At 50.3% G+C, this 21,148-nt stretch overlaps 2 protein-coding genes across 2 annotated transcripts in view; one reads left to right on the top strand and one right to left on the bottom strand.

The window, feature by feature from the left end:
- The window catches only part of LOC115466240 (39S ribosomal protein L55, mitochondrial-like), an 85,506-nt gene that overhangs the window by 61,845 nt on the left and 2,513 nt on the right, over positions 1–21,148 (bottom strand). The gene's annotated exons all lie outside the window — the stretch shown is intronic.
- The window catches only part of C1H1orf35 (chromosome 1 C1orf35 homolog), a 67,641-nt gene continuing 55,606 nt past the window's right edge, over positions 9,114–21,148 (top strand). The window contains exons 1-2 of the mRNA XM_030197337.1: positions 9,114–9,125; positions 19,138–19,140. The gene's annotated coding sequence lies outside the window, so the exon portion shown is untranslated. The remainder of the gene's footprint in view (positions 9,126–19,137; positions 19,141–21,148) is intronic.

Here is a 21,148-nt window from a genome sequence, read left to right as displayed (position 1 = left end):
CCCAAAAAATCTTTTGCTCCTGAACCTTCCCCTCCCCTGCGTTTTTTCTCTCTCTCCCCCTTATACCTGCTCCTCTTGGTTCTTCGACTGTGCCTTCAGCTCTGGGGTGATGAAGGCATACTGCATTTTTCAGCTGGCCAAAGCCTCTGTAGCATCCTGCCTCTAACAGAACTTCCTCTTTCCCAGTGGGTTGCTACAGAGAGAGGCTTTGGTTTAAAGAAGCAGCATGCCTTCAGTGCTGAAGGCAAAGTTGAGGGATGAGCGGAGTAGGAAGAAGGAGAAATTGCAGTCCACCTCTTCTGGGCCCCAGTGCTGCTGCTTAGAGCATCTCCAGCCTTGCCCCAGACCCGAAGTGCCATGGACTTATACCTCTGTGGTTACTTCCAGGTCATGGGTGTGGCTCCACATCACTTGGGAGTACAGTAGCAAGGTTAATGTGCGTTAACGCACATTAAGCATTTAACATGTTAATAGTGCAGCCCTACAAAAAAAGATGCAGAATTAGAAAGGGGCAATGAAAATGATAAAGGGGATGAGACAACTTCCTTATGAGAAAAGGCTAAAGCAGCTAGGGCTCTTTGACTTAGAGAAGAGACAGCTAAGGGGAGGTATCATAGAGGTTTTTAAAATTACTGAATGGAGTGGAATGGGTAGATATAAATCACTTGTTTACTCTTTCCAACAAAATACTAGGACTAGGAGGCACACAATGAAGCTACTCAGTAGTAAATTTAAAACAAACCAGAGAAAATATTTCTTCATTCAACGTGTAATTAAACTCTGGAATTTGTTGCTAGAGAATGTGGTAAAAGCAGTTAGCAGGGTTTGAAAATGGTTTGGATAATTTTCTAAATAAAAAAAACAAAGTCCATAAGCCATTGTGACACAACAGAGTGTTTTAAGCCTGTAAAATTGCCTTTATTAATTCTGAAATGCATTTGTCTAGTTTGGTCAGCAGGTGGTGCATATTATTTTATTTTATTTATTTATTGCATTGTATCCCACATTTTCCCACCTATTTGCAGGCTCAATGTGGCGTACAGAGGTCTGTTATGGTATTGCCATACCAGGATGTCAGATACAATTGTAGATGCAAAGAGATTAAGGATGGAAAGAAGTATTAATAAAATAGGTATAGAAAGATGATTTTCGGATTAGAGTGGATTGGTGAGGTAGTATAGTTAAGTTATGGGGTTTCTTTGTAGGCCTTATTAAAGAGGTACGTATTCAGGGATTTACGAAAGTTGGATATTTCGTCGATTGCTTTCAGGTTAGCTGTGTTAAAGCTGTTATAGAAAAGTGCATGCTCTCTTTAAGTTTCACTTAGTGAAGAAATTAATCTACAGTACTGTGAACAGTATACCCTTAAAACTTGTTGGCCTGGAGTTTGAAAAGTTACCCAGTAATACTGGCTGTTGCTAAGGTTCTCCGAGGACAAGCAGGCTGCTTGTTCTCATGACTGGGTGACGTCCGCGGCAGCCCCCACCAACCGGAAGAAGCTTCGCGGGCGGTCCGCACGCAGGGCACGCCCACCGCGCATGCGCGGCCGTCTTCCCGCCCGTGCGTGACCGTTCCCGCCAGTCCTTTCTTTTCCGCGCCTGGAGAGAGTCGTGCGTCTGCCGCTCTCTCTTAGTCAGCCCCGGAAAGCCGTCGCGTTGTTCGCGAATTCGTTTATTTTTTGTTTCTGTTGCCGCGCGCTCCAGTTTTTCCCTTTTTCCTTAAAAAAAAAAGAGAGCACGCGCTCTATTTTTCCCTCGTTTCTAGCGGGGGCGTCGCGTTGCGGCCTTGTGGCCGCGCGGTCGATTATTTTTCGAGGTGTGATTTACCGCCACCATCGACGACTTTAACTTCGCCAACGCGATTTTTCCGTCGATGTCCTCGAAGGTCCCGAGTGGATTTAAGAAGTGTGGTCGGTGCGGCCGGCCTATCTCGCAGACCGACACCCACGCTTGGTGCCTCCAGTGCCTCGGGCCGGAGCACAATATCAAGTCGTGTTCTCTGTGTCTTGGTCTCCGGAAACGGACTCAGGTTGCGAGGCAAGTTCTGCGGGACCGTCTTTTTGGAACTTGCGCCGGCCCCTCGACGTCGACCTCGACGGCATCGGTATCGACGGCCGGTTCTTCGGTACCGGTATCGGTGCCCGCGAAATCGACACCGATGGCATCGACCCCAGGAGTACAGGTCCCGTCGGCCCGCCGGTCCTCCGGTGACGGTAGGGGTGAGAGGCCGCGTGGGCAATCGACCCCGGTCACTCCCTCTGCTCATGGCCCTCGGGACCGAACCCTGTCTGACCCGGCCCCTCGAGACCGAGGGGGATCGACATCCTCCTCCTCTGTTCCACCGGGCGCCGATGACGGGCACCGCAAGAAACAGAAAAAGCACCGTCATCGGTCCCCATCAGTGCACCCGGCCCTCGGTGCCGGAGAGGAGTCGACGCCGAAGCGTCCACGTCGAGAGGAGAGGTCCCCCTCGGTAGTGGAGGTACCGACACGTCAGGGTCCCAGCACTTCGGTGCAGTCTCCTGGACCCGAGCAGCTTCCGGCACCGACGCCTCTACCGGCCCCCCCGTCTTTCCCGACAGCGGGCCTGGACGAGTGCCTCCAAGCCATCCTTCCGGGGATCCTGGAAGGGCTGATGCGCCAGGCTGTGCCGGCCCCCGGCGCCGTTGACTGTGGCGCCGGCGAGCTCTAGCCCGGTGCCGAGGCCTTCGACACCGCCGCCGCTTGCGGCGCCGGTCTCGACCACCACGCAGGTGGAGTCCCCGTCGACGTCGATGGAGGGAGCTTTGTCCCCGCCGGCGCGGGAGTCCACCGCTCGACGACACCGAGGCCTCGGTGCCTCAACGTCGAGCCGGGCCCGATTAAGGACTCAGCTACATGAGCTTATGTCCGATACCGAGGAAGAGGCCTCGTGGGGGGAAGAGGAGGACCCCAGATATTTCTCCTCAGAGGAGTCTGTGGGCCTTCCCTCTGACCCCACGCCTTCACCGGAGAGGAAGCTCTCACCTCCTGAGAGCCTCTCCTTTGCCTCCTTTGTTAGGGACATGTCTATCTGCATTCCCTTCCCCGTGGTCTCTGTGGATGAGCCGAGGGCTGAGATGCTCAAGGTCCTCGACTATCCATCACCACCTAGAGAGTCCTCCACGGTGCCGTTGCACAATGTCCTCAAGGAGACACTGCTTCGGAACTGGATGAGACCATTATCTAATCCCACCATTCCCAAGAAAGCAGAGTCCCAGTACAGAATCCACTCGGACCCAGAGTTAATGCGGCCCCAATTGCCCCATGACTCGGCGGTCGTGGATTCTGCTCTCAAGAGGGCAAGGAGTTCGAGGGATACCGCCTCGGCGCCCCCGGGGCGGGAGTCTCGCACTCTGGACTCGTTTGGGAGGAAGGCCTATCAGTCCTCCATGCTCGTGACCCGCATCCAGTCGTACCAGCTCTACACGAGCATCCACATGCGGAACAATGTGAAGCAACTGGCGGACCTGGTCGATAAGCTCCCGCCGGAGCAGTCCAGGCCTTTTCAGGAGGTGGTCAGGCAGCTGAAGGCGTGTAGAAAGTTCCTGTCCGGGGGTATTTATGACACCTGTGACGTGGCATCTCGTGCTGCGGCCCAAGGTATAGTGATGCGCAGGCTCTCATGGCTGCGTGCCTCTGACCTGGACAACCGCACCTAGCAGAGACTGGCTGACGTCCCTTGCTGGGGGGATAATATTTTTGGCGAGAAGGTCGAGCAGCTGGTGGACCAACTGCATCAGCGGGAAACCGCCCTCGACAAGCTCTCCCACCGGGCGCCGTCAGCATCCACCTCAGCAGGTGGACGTTTTTCCCGGGCCCGGCAGGCTGTGCCCTATTCTTTTGCAAAGCGTAGGTACACCCAGCCGGCCCGAAGGCCTCGTCAGGCACAGGGACAGCCCCAGCGCGCTCGTTCTCGTCAACAGCGTGCGCCTAAGCAGCCCCCTGCGCCTCCACAGCAAAAGCCGGGGACGGGCTTTTGACTGGATCCACGGGAACATAGCCGCCCTCAAAGTGTCCGTACCGGACGATCTGCCGGTCGGAGGGAGGTTAAAATTTTTTCACCAAAGGTGGCCTCTCATAACCTCCGACCAGTGGGTTCTCCAAATAGTGCGGTGCAGATACGCCCTGAATTTGGCCTCCCTGCCACCAAATTGTCCTCCGGGAGCTCAATCCTTCAGCTCCCACCACAAGCAGGTACTTGCAGAGGAACTCTCCGCCCTTCTCAGCGCCAATGCGGTCGAGCCCGTACCACCCGGGCAGGAAGGGCAGGGATTCTATTCCAGGTACTTCCTTGTGGAAAAGAAAACAGGGGGGATGCGTCCCATCCTAGACCTGAGAGGCCTGAACAAATTCCTGGTCAAAGAAAAGTTCAGGATGCTTTCCTTGGGCACCCTTCTGCCAATGATTCAGAAAAACGATTGGCTATGTTCCCTGGATTTAAAGGACGCATATACTCACATCCCGATACTGCCAGCTCACAGACAGTATCTCAGATTCCGCCTGGGCGCACGGCACTTTCAGTATTGTGTGCTGCCCTTTGGGCTCGCCTCTGCCCCACGGGTGTTTACAAAGTGCCTCGTGGTGGTAGCGGCGTATCTACGCAAGCTGGGAGTGCACGTGTTCCCATATCTCGACGATTGGCTGGTCAAGAACACCTCGGAGGCAGGAGCCCTCCGGTCCATGCAGTGCACTATTTAACTCCTGGAGCTGCTGGGGTTTGTGATAAATTACCCAAAGTCCCATCTCCAGCCAACCCAGTCTCTGGAATTCATAGGAGCTCTGCTGAATACCCAGACGGCTCAGGCCTTCCTTCCCGAAGCGAGGGCCTACAACCTCCTGTCCCTGGCTTCGCAGACCAGAGCGTCTCAGCAGGTCACAGCTCGGCAGATGTTCAGACTTCTGGGTCATATGGCCTCCACAGTCCATGTGACTCCCATGGCTCGTCTTCACATGAGATCTGCTCAATGGACCCTAGCTTCCCAGTGGTTTCAAGCCACCGGGAATCTAGAAGATGTCATCCGCCTCTCCACCAGTTGCCGCACTTCACTGCTCTGGTGGACCATTCGGACCAATTTGACCCTGGGACGCCCATTCCAAATTCCACAGCCCACGAAAGTGCTGACGACGGATGCATCTCGCCTGGGGTGGGGAGCTCATGTCGATGGACTCCACACCCAGGGTCTGTGGTCCCTCCAGGAAAAGGATCTGCAGATCAACCTCCTGGAGCTCCGAGCGATCTGGAACGCACTGAAGGCTTTCAGAGATCGGCTGTCCTGCCAAATTATCCAAATTTGGACAATCAGGTTGCAATGTATTACGTCAACAAGCAGGGGGGCACCGGATCTCGCCCCCTGTGTCAGGAAGCCGTCGGGATGTGGCGTTGGGCTTGCCAGTTCGGCATGCTCCTCCAAGCCACATACCTGGCAGGCGTAAACAACAGTCTGGCCGACAGACTGAGCAGAGTCATGCAACCGCACGAGTGGTCGCTCCATTCCAGAGTGGTACGCAAGATCTTCCGAGAGTGGGGCACCCCCTCGGTGGACCTTTTCGCCTCTCAGACCAACCACAAGCTGCCTCTGTTCTGTTCCAGACTTCAGACACACGGCAGGCTAGCGTCGGATGCCTTTCTCCTTCATTGGGGGACCGGCCTCCTGTATGCTTATCCTCCCATACCTTTGGTGGGGAAGACCTTACTGAAGCTCAAGCAAGACCGCGGCACCATGATTCTGATAGCGCCCTTTTGGCCCCGTCAGATCTGGTTCCCTCTTCTTCTGGAGTTGTCCTCAGAAGAACCGTGGAGATTGGAGTGTTTTCCGACCCTCATTCCGCAGAATGACGGAGCGCTTCTGCACCCCAACCTTCAGTCTCTGGCTCTCACGGCCTGGATGTTGAGGGCGTAGACTTCGCTGCGTTGGGTCTGTCGGAGGGTGTCTCCTGTGTCTTGCTTGCCTCTAGGAAGGATTCTACTAAAAAGAGTTACCTTTTCAAGTGGAGGAGGTTTGTCGTCTGGTGTGAGAGCAAGGCCCTAGAACCTCGTTCTTGCCCTGCACAAAACCTGCTTGAATACCTTCTGCACTTATCAGAGTCTGGCCTTAAGACCAACTCAGTAAGGAATCACCTTAGTGCGATTAGTGCTTACCATTATCGTGTGGAGGGTAAAGCCATCTCTGGAGAGCCTTTAGTTGTCCGATTCATGAGAGGCTTGCTTTTGTCAAAGCCCCCTGTCAAGCCTCCTACAGTGTCATGGGATCTCAACGTCGTCCTCACCCAGCTGATGAAACCTCCTTTTGAGCCACTGAATACCTGCCATCTGAAGTACTTGACCTGGAAGGTCATTTTCTTGGTGGCAGTTACTTCAGCTCGTAGGGTCAGTGAGCTTCAAGCCCTGGTAGCTCATGCTCTATATACCAAATTTCATCACAACAGAGTAGTGCTCCGCACCCACCCAAAGTTCCTGCCGAAGGTGGTGTCGGAGTTCCATCTTAACCAGTCAATTGTCTTGCCAACATTCTTCCCCAGGCCACATACCCACCCTGCTGAACGTCAGTTACACACATTGGACTGCAAGAGAGCATTGGCCTTCTACTTGGAGCGGACACAGCCCCACAGAAAGTCCGCCCAATTGTTTGTTTCTTTCGACCCTAACAGGCTAGGGGTCGATGTCGGGAAACGCACCATCTCCAATTGGCTAGCAGATTGCATTTCCTTCACTTACGCCCAGGCTGGGCTGGCTCTTGAGGGTCATGTCACGGCTCATAGTGTTAGAGCCATGGCAGCGTCAGTGGCCCACTTGAAGTCAGCCACTACAAGGCTGCGACGTGGTCATCTGTCCACACATTCACATCACATTACTGCCTCCAGCAGGATACCCGACGCGACAGTCGGTTCGGGCAGTCGGTGCTGCAGAATCTGTTTGGGGTTTAAATCCAACTCCACCCTCCAGGACCCGAATTTATTCTGGTCAGGCTGCACTCTCAGTTAGTGGTTCTTCGTAGGTCAATTTTCTGTTGTACCCTCGCCGTTGCGAGTTTAAATTGACCTGGGTTCTTGTTTTGAGTGAGCCTGAGAGCTAGGGATACCCCAGTCGTGAGAACAAGCAGCCTGCTTGTCCTCGGAGAAAGTGAATGATACATACCTGTAGCAGGTGTTCTCCGAGGACAGCAGGCTGATTGTTCTCACCTACCCTCCCTCCTCCCCTTTGGAGTTGCGTTTTTCATCTTTGCTTGTCATTCAACTGGCGGGAACGGTCGCGCACGGGCGGGAAGACGGCCGCGCATGCACAGTGGGCGTGCCCTGCTTGCGGACCGCCCGCGAAGCTTCTTCCGGTTGGTGGGGGCTGCCGCGGACGTCACCCAGTCGTGAGAACAATCAGCCTGCTGTCCTCGGAGAACACCTGCTACAGGTATGTATCATTCACTATGTAAAAAGACTTGAAGTGGTGCAAAGAAAGCTGCAAAAATGGTATGGGATTTGCATTGCAAGATGTATGAGGAGAGACTTGCTGACCTGAACATGTATACCCTGGAGGACAGTGGCGTAGCCTGCATCCTCTGCTCCAGCCTCCATCCTGCATCCTCTGTTAAGCCTGCAGCTTAAACTCCAGTCCTGCAACCTCTGCTCCTCTGTTCCAGCCTTCAGCCTCAGCTCCAGCCTACTGTCTCACCTTTGTTCTACAGCATCACATTGTTTTGTTCCTCTACTCCAGCCTGCAGTTTAAACTCCAATCCTGCAACCTCTGCTCCTCTGTTCCAGACTTCAGCCTCAGCTGGAGCCCACTGCTTCACCTTTGTTTATGACTGTTACCTAGCGCTTGGGACTGCCTGAATCACTACATATGGCTCCATTTCACATTCTCCTCCTAGTACTGTCTCTTCCTAATCTACTCCTCCACCCGAAGCCACTGTGCACTACAGTTATACATTGCCCTTTCGTTGATTCTATTCCCTCACCATCTCTCTTGTCCTCTTCCTCCCTCCTTGCTTTCTGCCTTCAACATTTCATCCCCTCCATTGTACCTTCCCCATTCTATCTGAGTTCATCTCGCCTTTGTCGCCTTCATCGCCACTCCAACTCTCCTCCGCACTCTCTTACTCCTTCTCTCTGCTGGAGACATCAATCCCAATCCTGGTCCCCCTCACCAACCCTCATCCTATTAGTGCAGGTTGCACCGTGACCTCTCCAATCTCATCTCTATTCCTCTCCTCCCCCACTTCTCTACCCTTCTCATGCGCCCTGTGGAATGCCCGCTCCATCTGCAACAAACTTTCCTATATTAATTACCTTTTTATCTCTCGTAGCCTCCATCTGCTCGCCATAACAGAAACTCGGCTCTGTCCTGAAGACTCTGCTTCAGTCACAGCCCTCTGCCACGGTGCTTATCTCTTCTCCTATACTCCTCGCCCTACTGGCCGCAGTGGTGGTGTTGGACTATTACTCTCACCCTCTTCCAAATTTCAATCTCTTCTGCCACCTCAGTCTCTCTGCTTTTCCTCCTTTGAAGTCCACTCCATCTGCCTATTCACTCCTTAGCCTCTTTGAATAGCAGTTATTTATCGTCCCCCTAATAAGTTTCTTTCATCATTTCTCAGCGACTTTGACACTTGACTTTCCTTCTTTCATGATCCTTCTTCCCCCTCCCTCATCCTCGGCGACTTTAACATTCATGCTAATGATCCCTCCAACTCTTAGATCTCCCAGTTCCTCGCCTTAACATCCTCCTTCAATCTCCAATTATGCTCCACTTCCCCTACTCGCCAAAATGGTCACTGTCTTGATCTTATCTTCTCCTATAACTGCTCTCCCTCCAATTCCTTTGCCTCAGATCTTCCCCTCTCTGACCATTATCTAATAACCTTCACACTGCCCAATCCCGTCCAATCTTAACCAATTTATCTAGGAATCTCCAAGCCATTGACCCTACTACCCTATCCTCCAATGTCTCGAACCTCTTCTCTACCACTGCACCATCCAAATCTGTCAATCAAGCCGTCTCTTCCTACAATACTATTCTATCCTCTGCTTTAGACAATCTTGCACCTCCCATGCCCCGTCCTATAAGGTGTACCAAACCCTAGCCTTGGCTGACCTCTAAAATCCGCTACCTGTGTTCCTGTGCCCGCTCCGCCGAATGCCTGTGGCTGAAATCTCGTGCCCTTGCTGACTTCATACACTTCAAGTTCATGCTGACCTTCCAATCTGCTCTTTTGCTTGCCAGACTATTATATCCAGCTAATTCTCTCGGCTCAAACCCTCGACTTCTCTTTGCCACACTGAACTCTCTCCTCAAGGTGCCTCCAACTCCCCCCCCCCCCTCACTATCTCCTCAGACCCTAGCTGAGTTCTTCTGCAACAAGGTTCAGAAGATAAACCTTGAATTCTCTTCCAAGCCACCCCCTCCTCGCCCTCCCCTTGTCCGTTCCCCTATCTCCCCAACTCCTCTGTCCTTTTCCTCCTTTCCCGAAGTCACTGATGAAGAAACAACACATCTTCTCTCCTCCTCAAAATGAACTACCTGTTCCTCTGATCCCATTCCTACCCACCTTCTTAACACCATCTTTCCTACTCTCACCCCTTTTATCCATCATATCCTCAATCCTTCACTTTCCTGATGCCTTCAAACATGCTGTGGTCACACCACTCCTTAAGAAGCCCTCACTTGACCCTACATCTCCTTCCAACTATCGACCTATCTCCCTCCTCTCCAAGATTCTTGAACACGCCGTTCACCGCCGCTGTCTTGACTTTCTTTCATCTCATGCTGTTCTTGACTCACTCCAATCTGGCTTTCACCCTCTTCATTCAACTGAAACTGCACTTACAAAAGTTTCCAACGACCTGTTACTGGCCAAATCCAAAGGTCTCTATTCTATCCTTATCCTTCTTGACCTCTCCTTTTATCCATCTATACCTCCTCCCTTGGTGCTTTGATCTCATCACACGGCTTTCAGTATCAGCTTTACGCTGATGACTCCAAGATCTACCTCTCCACACCAGTAATCTCGGCAGAAATCCAATCCAAGGTATCTGCCTGCCTCTCTGACATTGCTGCATGGATGTTTCACCGCCACCTGAAACTCGATATGTCCAAAACTGAACTCATTATCTTCCCTCCTAAACCAACCTCTCCCATTCCCTCATTCTCTATTTCTGTCGACAACATGCTCATTCTTCCTGTCTCGTCTGCTCGCAACCTTGGGGTCATCTTCGACGACTCCGTCTCCTTCTCTGCCCATATTCAACAGATTGCTAAAACCTGACTTTTCTTCCTTTATAACATCACCAGAATCCGCCCTTTCCTTTCTGAACACGCTATCAGAACCCTTATCCACACTCTCATCACCTCTCGCTTAGACTACTGCAACTTGCTTCTCACAGGTCTTTCGCTCAGCCTTCTCTCTCCTCTTCAATCTGTTCAAAACTCTGCCGCATGACTAATATTTCGCCAAAGTCGTTATGCCCATATCAGCCCTCTCCTGAAATCGCTTCACTGGCTCCCTATCCATTTCCATATACAATTCAAGCTCCTCTTATTGACCTATAAGTGCATTCACTCTGCAGCCCCTCACTACCTCTCCACCCTCATCTCTCCCTACACTCCTTCCTTAGAACTCTGCTCGCTAGGCAAATCTCTCCTAGTTGCACCCTTCTCCTCCATCGCTAACTCCAGACTCTGCTCCTTCTATCTCGCCGCACCTTATGCCTGGAATAGGCTTCCTGAGCCATTACGTCTAGCTCCATCCCTGGCTGCCTTCAAATCCAGGCTAAAGGCCTACCTGTTTGATGCTGCTTTCGACTCCTGACTTGTCACTTTTATCTTATCCTTGTGTCCTTCTGTCTGTCCTTCCCTTATCCTTATTGATCCTGTCTGTTTCTCCTGATTTAGATTGTAAGCTCTTTTGAGCAGGGACTGTCTTTCTTCATGTTCAATTGTAAAGCGCTGCGTACGACTGGTAGCGCTATAGAAGTGATTTATAGTAGTAGTAGTAGCTTTTGACACTGTTGATCACAGCCTACTCCTTGAAACGCTGTCTTCACTTGGATTCCAAGGGTCTCTTCTTTCTTGGTTCTCCTCCTACCTCTCGCTTTGCACCTTTAGTGTACTCTCTGGTGGATCCTCTTCTACTTCTATCCCACTACCAATCGGTGTGCCTCAGGGTTCTGTTCTCGGTCCTCTCCTGTTCTTCATCTACACTTCTTCCCTTGGCTCTCTGATATCATCTCATGGCTTTCAATACCATCTCTATGCTGACGACTCACAGATCTACATCTCTACCCCCAAATCTCAACCAGCATCCAGACCAATGTTTCAGCCTGCCTGTCTGATATCGCTGCCTGGATGTCTCAACGTCATCTGAAACTTAACATAGCCAAGACCAAGCTTCTCATCTTTCCCCCTAAACCCTCCTCTCCTCTCCCCCTTTTCTCTATTTCTGTGGATGGCACTCTCATTCTCCCTGTCTCTTCAGCTTGTAACCTTGGGGTTATCTTTGACTCCTCTCTCTCCTTCTCTGCTCACATTCAGCAGATTGCCAAAACCTGTTGTTTCTTTCTCTATAACATCAGCAAAATCCGTCCCTTCATCTCTGAGCACTCTACCAGAACCCTTATCCACACTCTTATCACACCTCACCTAGATTATTGCAACCTGCTTCTCACCGGTCTCCCACTTAGCCATCTCTCTCCTCTTCAATCAGTCCAAAACTCTGCTGCGCGACTCATTTTCCGCCAAAGTCGCTATGCTCAAATTAGCCCTCTCCTCAAGTCACTTCACTGGCTCCCTATCCATTTCCACATTCAATTTAAACTTCTCTTACTGACCTATAAGTGCATTCACTCTACCACTCCCCAGTACCTCTCCACTCTTGTCTCTCCCTATGCTCCCCCTCGGATACTCCGCTCTGTAGATAAATCTCTCTTGGCTGTCCTCTTCTTCTCTACTGCTAATTCCAGACTCCATTCCTTTTATTTTTCTGCACCTCATGCCTGGAATAGGCTTCCCGAGCCTATAAGTCTAGCCCTATCTTTGGCCGTTTTCAAGTCCAGGCTAAAAGCCCACCTCTTTGACGCTGCTTTTTACTCCTAACCACTACTCACTTGCCCTGTACCTTTTATCCCCTCCTTTTTAATTCCCTTACCTCTTAGTTGTTCTGTCTGTCTATCTGTCTTTTTAGATTGTGAGCTCTTTGAGCAGGGACTGTCTTTTCGTTATGGTGTACAGTGCTGCGTATGCCTTGTAGTGCTATACAAATGATAAGTAGTAGTAGTAGTAGGAGGGAGGGAGCAGAAACAAATATTAGCACAAGGTGCATATGTGCCATTTTTTCTAAACAGCTGTTTGGGGGAGCAACTGCTCCCCCTGTGCCCCACCTAGCTATGCCACTGTGTGTTTTGTGCTCACAATGAGTGGTTATTTGCACAGAGACTGATAGAGGATTTCCAGTGGTTTTTGTCTTTAATAGAGTTTTTTGCACGAGTATCTTATCTATCAGTCTAGATAAATACAAAAGAAAAAAAAGGACCAGTGATAGGATTAGCTCCATTTACAACTTTGGCGTTCATTTGTATAAAAAGGGCTCATTCACCTGAAGGAGAAATGCCAAGGGTGGGTGCATTGAGGTCCAGTTAATTGAAGTTTAAATATTAAGGCAACCACACGCTGTGAGAACAACATTTGAGTTTGTTTGCGTCTGTTCTTGCGGCTGGCGGAGTCCAATCAGGCCAGCAATACTACGCAGACAACCCTCTCAACTATACCTTAGTATAGTTGGATTAAAACCTTTAAAACAAATACCAAAGAACAGAACCAAGGAAGCTTCCTTTGGGGAAAAAACACAAGTTTATTCTATTTTCCCAAGATTAGGAAAAATAAGGAATAAATATAGATACAGTATAGAATAGAAAAGAAGAACATATTACAGAAAATGAAATTACAAATGAAAAGTGAGAACAGGACATCCTTCCATACTCCCTGGCTTGGGAGCCAAAAGAGATGTACACTGCCCAACCTCCTATCTGGCAGAGAAATATTATATAGGATTTCTTTTCCCTTTCACTACATGGAGCACAAGAAGGAGGGAGGGTTTCCTCACCCCCTTAATTAGCATCTTACAGTCAGGCAGGATCTCCTGACGATAAATATATAGCATCTGTTTATATTTCCTTTTGAACATGCATTTGGTCTGTTGTCCAAATGTTTTGGACCGTTATACCGCTGCTACTCATTTTTACAGCTTTTCTCACACAATAATATATTACTCAGAACCTTTGACCTTTGTATTTCCCCTATTCTAAAAGAGGAGACAAAAGTTAACTACTGCTTCCTTATAGAGCTGCTATAGAGGTGTTAGGTTTCTCTTGCTATTGACTCCAGGGATAGTGTTTGATCGAATTGTTCTAGGCAGAGAAGGAAATAAGATGTTACCTGGTCTTCCTCTCATGGTTGTAAAAAAAAGTAATTCTCTCCTGGATAGTAGCCTTACTTCAAAGGGCATGGAAAATAATTCTGTCTCCTGACCATATTCAATGGGAGAGATTGTGGGCAATCAGGGCAAGAGGAGGAGTGCAAGCCAGTAGGCTGTTCCCATGATTAGAAGGAAAGAAACCTTCATTTCTCTCTGTCCAACATATGAAACATTCATTTCTGTACATTAAATAATTGGAGGCCTTCCACCTTCTACAACAACTTGCTCTTGGTATAACGTTATAGAGATAGATATAAATATAATGAAATAACAATTGAATATCACCAAAACAGCTTAAAAATTATTATAGCTGCTAGAAACAGCAACTTTAAACTCTGTATTTTGTGCTAATTTTTCTGCACTAAAAACGAAATAAATGCACTATTTACAATGCATATGGCCAAATTTCAGTGACGATATCCTGTTTCCTGATGGGTTCATCTTAAATGTTGTTGTAATCTGCCTTGGGAAGCATGGAGGGGCATAATCGAACGTCGCCGGCCAAATAGATCGCCGGCGGCGCTACAGCTGGCTGGAACCGTATTATCGAAAAAGATGGCCGGCCATCTTTTTTGTCAATAATATGGTTTAGCCTGGCCAAATGCCGTGGAGTTCGCCGGGTTTGAGATGGCCGGGTTTGTTTTTCAGCGATAATGGAAAGTTATGTCGGCCATCTCAAACCCCAGCCAAATTCAAGGCATTTGGCCATGGGAGGAGCCAGCATTTTTAGTGCACTGGCCCCCCTGACATGCCAGGACACCAACCAGTCACCCTAGGGGTCACTGCGGTGGACTTCAAAAAAGCTCCCACGTGCATAGCTCCCTTACTTTGGGAGCTGAGCCCCCCAAGCCCACTACCCACAAATGTACTGCACCCACTAAAATTGCTCCAGGGACCTGTATACAGCCTCTAGGACTTATTGCTGCTGTATAACTTTGGCACACCTGTTCACACCTGAAGACTAATCTCTCTGAAAAAGTCCTTTCTTGAAATAACCACGTTTACTCACAGTTAACTGCAGATCAGAGGTTGTGCCCCACTGGCAAAGAGTCCCCTGGTACTAAGATTAGCAGTAGGTCAGAGCTGGCACAATGGTGTACAATGCCCTCTTTCAGCACCATTCAAGGTAAGAACTAACTACGTTCTCTAACGTGGGTAACACAGGAAAGGGAACTAAAACTGGCTTACAAAAATGGCCACTACCGCATGGACTACAACAGGAAACAAAACAGGGCACACTCTGACCCAGTTAGCAGGGGGAAAAGCAACATGGGAGTAGAGCCCAGTACCCTACACCCACCACAATGCATTGCTAATGTGACTCTGCAGGGCACCTAACAGAAAAGGTGTCACACTCAGGGCCGTGCCTAGGGTCTCTGTCGCCCCCTGCAGCCTATCAGTTGGCGCCCCCCCTGCAGCCTATCAGTTGGCGGCGGCGCCCCCAGTGAAAATGATCGCTCACCACTTGCCACACTGCCAGGAATTGTCAGCAATATTGTTAGAAACAAATTGCTATACATTGCAAAATAAGATAGCAGATGTAAATTCTCAAAGTGGACATATTCCAAACACTAAAATGAAAATAAAATGATTTTTTTTCTACCTTTGTTGTCTGGTGAATTTCTTTTTCTGATCATGCTGGTCCAGTATCTGATTCTGCTGCTATCTGTCCTCTTAACTCCGTTTCCAGGGCTTCCTTTCCATTTATTTCTTTCCTTATCTCCTTTCTTCTTCATTTCTGGTCCTCAGCTTCTGCCTAGTTTCTTCATCCATGTGCAGTTTTTCTCCTCTCTTCCTTTTCCCTCATTTCATCTCCTTCATCTCTCTTCCCTCCCCTCTATGTCCAGCAATTTCTCCTCTCTCCCTGAGCCCTGCCCTCCCAATCCATGCCCATCCATGCTCCTCTGTCCCCTGCCCCCTCCATTCATCCTTTTCCAGCAATTCCCCTCTCTCCCTGAGCCCTGCCCTCACAATCCATGCCCATCCATGCTCCTCTGTCCCCTGCCCCCTCCATTCATCCCTTTCCAGCAATTCCCCTCTCTCCCTGAGCCCTGCCCTCCCATCCATGCTCCTCTGTCCCCTGCCCCCTCCATTCATCCTTTTCCAGCAATTCCCCTCTCTCCCTGAGCCCTGCCCTCCCAATCCATGCCCATCCATGCTCCTCTGTCCCCTGCCCCCTCCATTCATCCCTATCCAGCAATTCCCCTCTCTCCCTGAGCCCTGCCCTCCCAATCCATGCCCATCCATGCTCCTCTGTCCCCTGCCCCTCCATTCATCCCTTTCCAGCAATTCCCCTCTCTCCCTGAGCCCTGCCCTCCCAATCCATGCCCATCCATGCTCCTCTGTCCCTGCCCCCTCCATTCATCCTTTTCCAGCAATTCCCCTCTCTCCCTGAGCCCTGCCCTCCCAATCCATGCCCATCCATGCTCCTCTGTCCCCTGCCCCCTCCATTCATCCCTATCCAGCAATTCCCCTCTCTCCCTGAGCCCTGCCCTCACAATCCATGCCCATCCATGCTCCTCTGTCCCCTGCCCCCTCCATTCATCCCTTTCCAGCAATTCCCCTCTCTCCCTGAGCCCTGCCCTCCCATCCATGCTCCTCTGTCCCCTGCCCCCTCCATTCATCCTTTTCCAGCAATTCCCCTCTCTCCCTGAGCCCTGCCCTCCCAATCCATGCCCATCCATGCTCCTCTGTCCCCTGCCCCCTCCATTCATCCCTTTCCAGCAATTCCCCTCTCTCCCTGAGCCCTGCCCTCCCATCCATGCTCCTCTGTCCCCTGCCCCCTCCATTCATCCTTTTCCAGCAATTCCCTTCTCTCCCTGAGCCCTGCCCTCCCAATCCATGCCCATCCATGCTCCTCTGTCCCCTGCCCCCTCCATTAATCCCTATCCAGCAATTCCCCTCTCTCCCTTCCATGACCCCCCTCGCATCCATGCTCCTCTCCCATGTCCCAGCCTGGCCCGCCCTCTTCTCCCCCCCCTTCACATCCATGCCCCCCCTTCGCATCCATGCTCTCGTTTCTCCCCTGCCCTCCCGCTCCCATTGTTCAACTGCCCACCCTCTTCTCTCCCCCCAACATCCCTTTTCTTTTTTTTTCTTTTTAAATTTACCTCTGTGGCGGTTCCGGCAGCGCAGCGTCAGGGAAGGAGGCGGCGCTCCCGACGTCTAGCCTTCCCTTCACTGTGTTCCGCCTTCTTCTGACGTCATCCTTGACGTCAGAAGAAGGCGGAACACAGCGAAGGGAAGGCTAGAGACGTCGGGAGCGCCGCCTCCTTCCCTGACGCTGTGCTGCCGGAACCGCCACCACGGAGGTAAATTTAAAAAGAAAAAAAAAAGAAAAGGGATGTTGCGGGAGGGCGAGCGAGGTGAGCATGGTGCGGCAGCGCCCCCCAGAGGGAAGCGCCCCCCTGCCATGCTTACCTCGCTTACCGTGTTAGCACGGCCCTGGTCACACTCACCCGAGAGCCACATCGCAACCAGGGAAAGGCTGTCAGAGGATACAACACATTCTGCTGTCATGGAGGTGGGTACGGCATTTGAGGCTGGCATACAGGCTGGCAAAAAAGGTTTTTAGTTTTATTTTTTTAGTATGGAAGGGGGTTGTGACCACTGGGGGAGTATGGGGAGGTCATCCCCCATTCCCTCCAGTGGTCATCTGGTCAGTTGGGGCACCTTTTTGAGGCTTGGTCGTGAAAATAAAAGGACCAAGGGGCTCATTTTCAAAGAACTTAGACTTACAAAGTTCCATAGGTTGCTATGCAACTATGTTAAAGTCTAAGTGCTTTGAAAATACGCCTCCAAGTAAACCCGGCGAAATACTGCTTAACGCCACTTTTTTCTTTTCCATTATTGGCGAAAGCCAGCCATCTGGTAGCGATGCCCCTGCCCGCCCATGTCCCGCCTTCGCTAATCTACCGACACGCCCCCTTGAACTTTCGCCGGTGAAGCGACGGGAAAGCGGCGATGCTGTCAAAAATGCCGCTTTCGATTATACCGATTTCGCCGCTTTTAAGAAATCACCGGCCATCTCCCGATTTGTGTCGGAAGATGGCCGGCGATCACTTTCGATTATAAGCTGGATGGTGTTATAAAGATGATGGAATATATTGAAATTAAATGGAAGTTGAAATAAACTCTCCTTTCATTGGGGCGCATGTAATCACATCTTCATCTGTTTTGTAGAACTTTACCTTTTAGATACACAAATGGATTATTCTTTTGTTTGAGCATGTTTCAAGGACAAGTGATTCATAAGTCAAAATAATACAAATATTTTCAGTCAAACAGATCTCTCATTTGTGGAAATATAACTAAATGGGCTATTAAGCCCCTAATGCAGCCCATTGGTTTTCTTATATTTTGTTCTTGTGATGGCTCATACTGTGCCAAAACTGGAAATACAGTGAGACAGAATAATAGAATTCAGTAACATCCAAAACTTATTTTTTATGTTTTAATCATCTTTATTAAAAAGCAAAACATGTTGCTTGATAAGCTTCATACAGAACATGAAAAAAAAAAAAACAGTAAACCATCCAACATGGCACAATAAAAACTTTTACCCCAAGAACCCTTCCCTTCTCATATTCCCCCCTCTCCCTATAAGCCCACCTGACTGTTTCCACTCGTCAAAATAACACAACAGATGTACAGATCAGTAGGACTCAAAGCATTTCATAAGAAGTAAAGTCATAAAAAACACAGTTTATACCAAATTGTTTAACCACACTTTGGTTTTGACCTCGGGTTTAATAAGCAATACCATCTGCATGTAAGGCCTAGATAAACAAATGTAAACAATCTATGTTTAAGGCATATACTACTACTACTACTACTACTTAACATTTCTAGAGCGCTACTAGGGTTACGCAGCGCTGTACAATTTAACAAAGAGAGACAGTCCCTGCTCAAAGAGCTTACAATCTAATAGACAAGTGAACGGTCGGTCCGATCGGGGCAGTCAAATTGGGGCAGTCTGGATTCACTGAACGGTAAGGGTTAGGTGCCGAACGCAGCATTGAAGAGGTGGGCTTTAAGCAAAGACTTGAAGATGGGCAGGGAGGGGGCTTGGCGTAAGGGTTCAGGAAGGTTGTTCCAAGCATAGGGTGAGGCGAGGCAGAATGAGCGGAGCCTGGAGTTGGCGGTGGTGGAGAAGGGTACTGAGAGGAGGGATTTATCCTGTGAACGGAGGTTACGGGCGGGAACGTAAGGGGAGATGAGGGTAGAGAGGTAGTGAGGGGCAGCAGACTGAGTGCATTTGTAGGTAAGAAGGAGAAGCTTGAATTGAATGCGGTATCTGATCGGAAGCCAGTGAAGTGACCTGAGGAGAGGGGTGATATGAGTATATCGGTTCTGGCGGAATATGAGACGTGCAGCAGAGTTCTGAACAGACTGAAGGGGGGATAGATGGCTAAGTGGGAGGCCGGTGAGGAGTAAGTTGCAGTAGTCCAGGCGAGAGGTAATGAGAGCGTGGACGAGAGTTCGGGTGGTGTGTTCAGAGAGGAAAGGGCGAATTTTGCTGATGTTAAAGAGGAAGAAGCGACAGGTCTTGGCTATCTGCTGGATATGCGCAGAGAAGGAAAGAGAGGAGTCAAAGATGACTCCGAGGTTGCGGGCAGATGAGACGGGGAGGATGAGGATGTTATCAACTGAGATAGAAAGTGGAGGAAGAGGAGAAGTGGGTTTTGGTGGAAAGACGATAAGCTCGGTCTTGGACATGTTCAGTTTCAGGTGGCGGTTGGACATCCAGGCAGCAATGTCGGATAAGCAGGCCGATACCTTTGCCTGGGTCTCCGCGGTGATGTCTGGTGTGGAGAGATACAGTTGGGTGTCATCAGCATAGAGATGATACTGGAAACCATGAGATGAGATCAGGGAGCCCAGGGAAGAGGTGTAGATTGAGAAGAGAAGGGGTCCAAGGACCGATCCCTGGGGAACACCAACAGATAAGGGGATGGGGGTGGAGGAAGATCCATGAGAGTGAACTTTGAAGGTGCGGTGGGAGAGATAGGAGGAGAACCAGGAGAGGACAGAGCCCTGGAACCCAAATGAGGACAGTGTGGCAAGAAGTAAGTCATGATTGACAGTGTCAAAAGCAGCGGATAGATCCAGGAGGATGAGGATGGAGTAGTGGCCTCTGGATTTGGCAAGGAACAGATCATTACAGACTTTAGAAAGTGCTGTTTCTGTCGAGTGAAGAGGGCGAAAACCGGATTGAAGCGGATCAAGGATGGCATGAGAGGAGAGAAAATCAAGGCAGCGGCTGTGGACTGCGCGCTCAAGTGTCTTGGAGAGGAAGGGTAGGAGGGAGATGGGGCGGTAGTTGGAGGGACAGGTAGGGTCTAGTGATGGTTTTTTGAGGAGTGGCGTGACTACAGCATGCTTGAAGGTGTCGGGGACAGTTGCAGTGGAGAGAGAGAGGTTGAGGATATGACAGATGGAGGGGGTGATAGTAGGAGAGATGGTGTTAAGTAAGTTGGTGGGGATGGGATCAGAGGAACAAGTGGTGCATTTTGAGGAGGAAAGAAGGCGGGCGGTTTCCTCCTCGGAGTTATCAGGAAAGGAGGAGAAAGAGGTCTGGGTTGGTTGGTTGAGGGAGAGGGTTGAAGGGTGAAGAGGAGGAGGTGGCTTGGTAGTGAACTCAAGGTTGATCTTTTGCACCTTGTCGCGGAAGTAGTCAGCCAGTGATTGAGGAGAGAGTGACGGGGGGGTGGGAGCGGAGGGCACTTTGAGGAGGGAGTTAAGGGTGGCGAAGAGACGACGAGGGTTAGAGCTGAGAGAATTAGTCAATTGGGTGTAATAGTCCTGTTTGGCAAGGAATAGTGAGGACTGGAAGGAGGATAGCATGAATTTGTAGTGAAGGAAATCTGAATGGGTGCGAGATTTCCTCCAGAGGCGTTCAGCAGATCGGGCGCAGGAGCGAAGGTAACGGATGCAAGGGGTCAGCCAGGGCTGGGGATTAGTACGCCTTGTGGGACGGGAGGTGGATGGTGCAAGGGTGTCCAGAGCAGAGGAGAGAGTGGCATTGTAAGCGGAGACAGCCTCGTCAACAGACTCGGAGGACATGATGGAGGGGAGGAGATTAGAAATACTAGATGATAAGGTGGGAGGGTCAATAATCTGGAGATTCCTGGAAGTAGTGGTTAATGTTGGGCGGGGCTGAGGGGGAGGGTGAAGAAGTGTGAAGGTGATCAGGTGATGATCAGAGACAGGAAGAGCTGAGGTGTGGAAATTGGAGGGTGAGCCGGAAGAGGAGAGGACGAGGTCAAGGCAATGGCCATCACGGTGAGTAGGGGTGGTGGAACAAAGCTGGAGGTTGAAGGATGATGTTAGAGTGAGGAACTGAGAAGCGTGAGAGTTGGACAGGTCATCAACGTGTATGTTGAAGTCTCCGAGAATGAGGGATGGAGATGAGGGTTCAAGAAAAACAGAAAGCCAGGCATCGAAGTCGGTGAGGAAGGAAGGGAGGGATTTATCAGGGGGGCGGTAAATGACTGCCACTCTGAGTGGCAACGGGTAGAATAGACGGATGGAGTGGACTTCAAAGGATGAGAAGCAGTGAGACTGTGGTAGGAGGAGGGGTTGGAAGCTACAGGAGGGCGAGAGTAGTAACCCGACGCCTCCTCCACGGCCAACTAGGCGGGGAGTATGGGAGAAGAGAGAGCCTCC

This window comes from Microcaecilia unicolor, chromosome 1 (genome assembly GCF_901765095.1).
Source record: "Microcaecilia unicolor chromosome 1, aMicUni1.1, whole genome shotgun sequence".
In the NCBI taxonomy this organism is placed as follows: domain Eukaryota; kingdom Metazoa; phylum Chordata; class Amphibia; order Gymnophiona; family Siphonopidae; genus Microcaecilia; species Microcaecilia unicolor.
The sequence above is the reverse complement of the archived record's forward strand: the minus strand, read 5'-3'. Positions and strand labels throughout refer to the sequence as shown.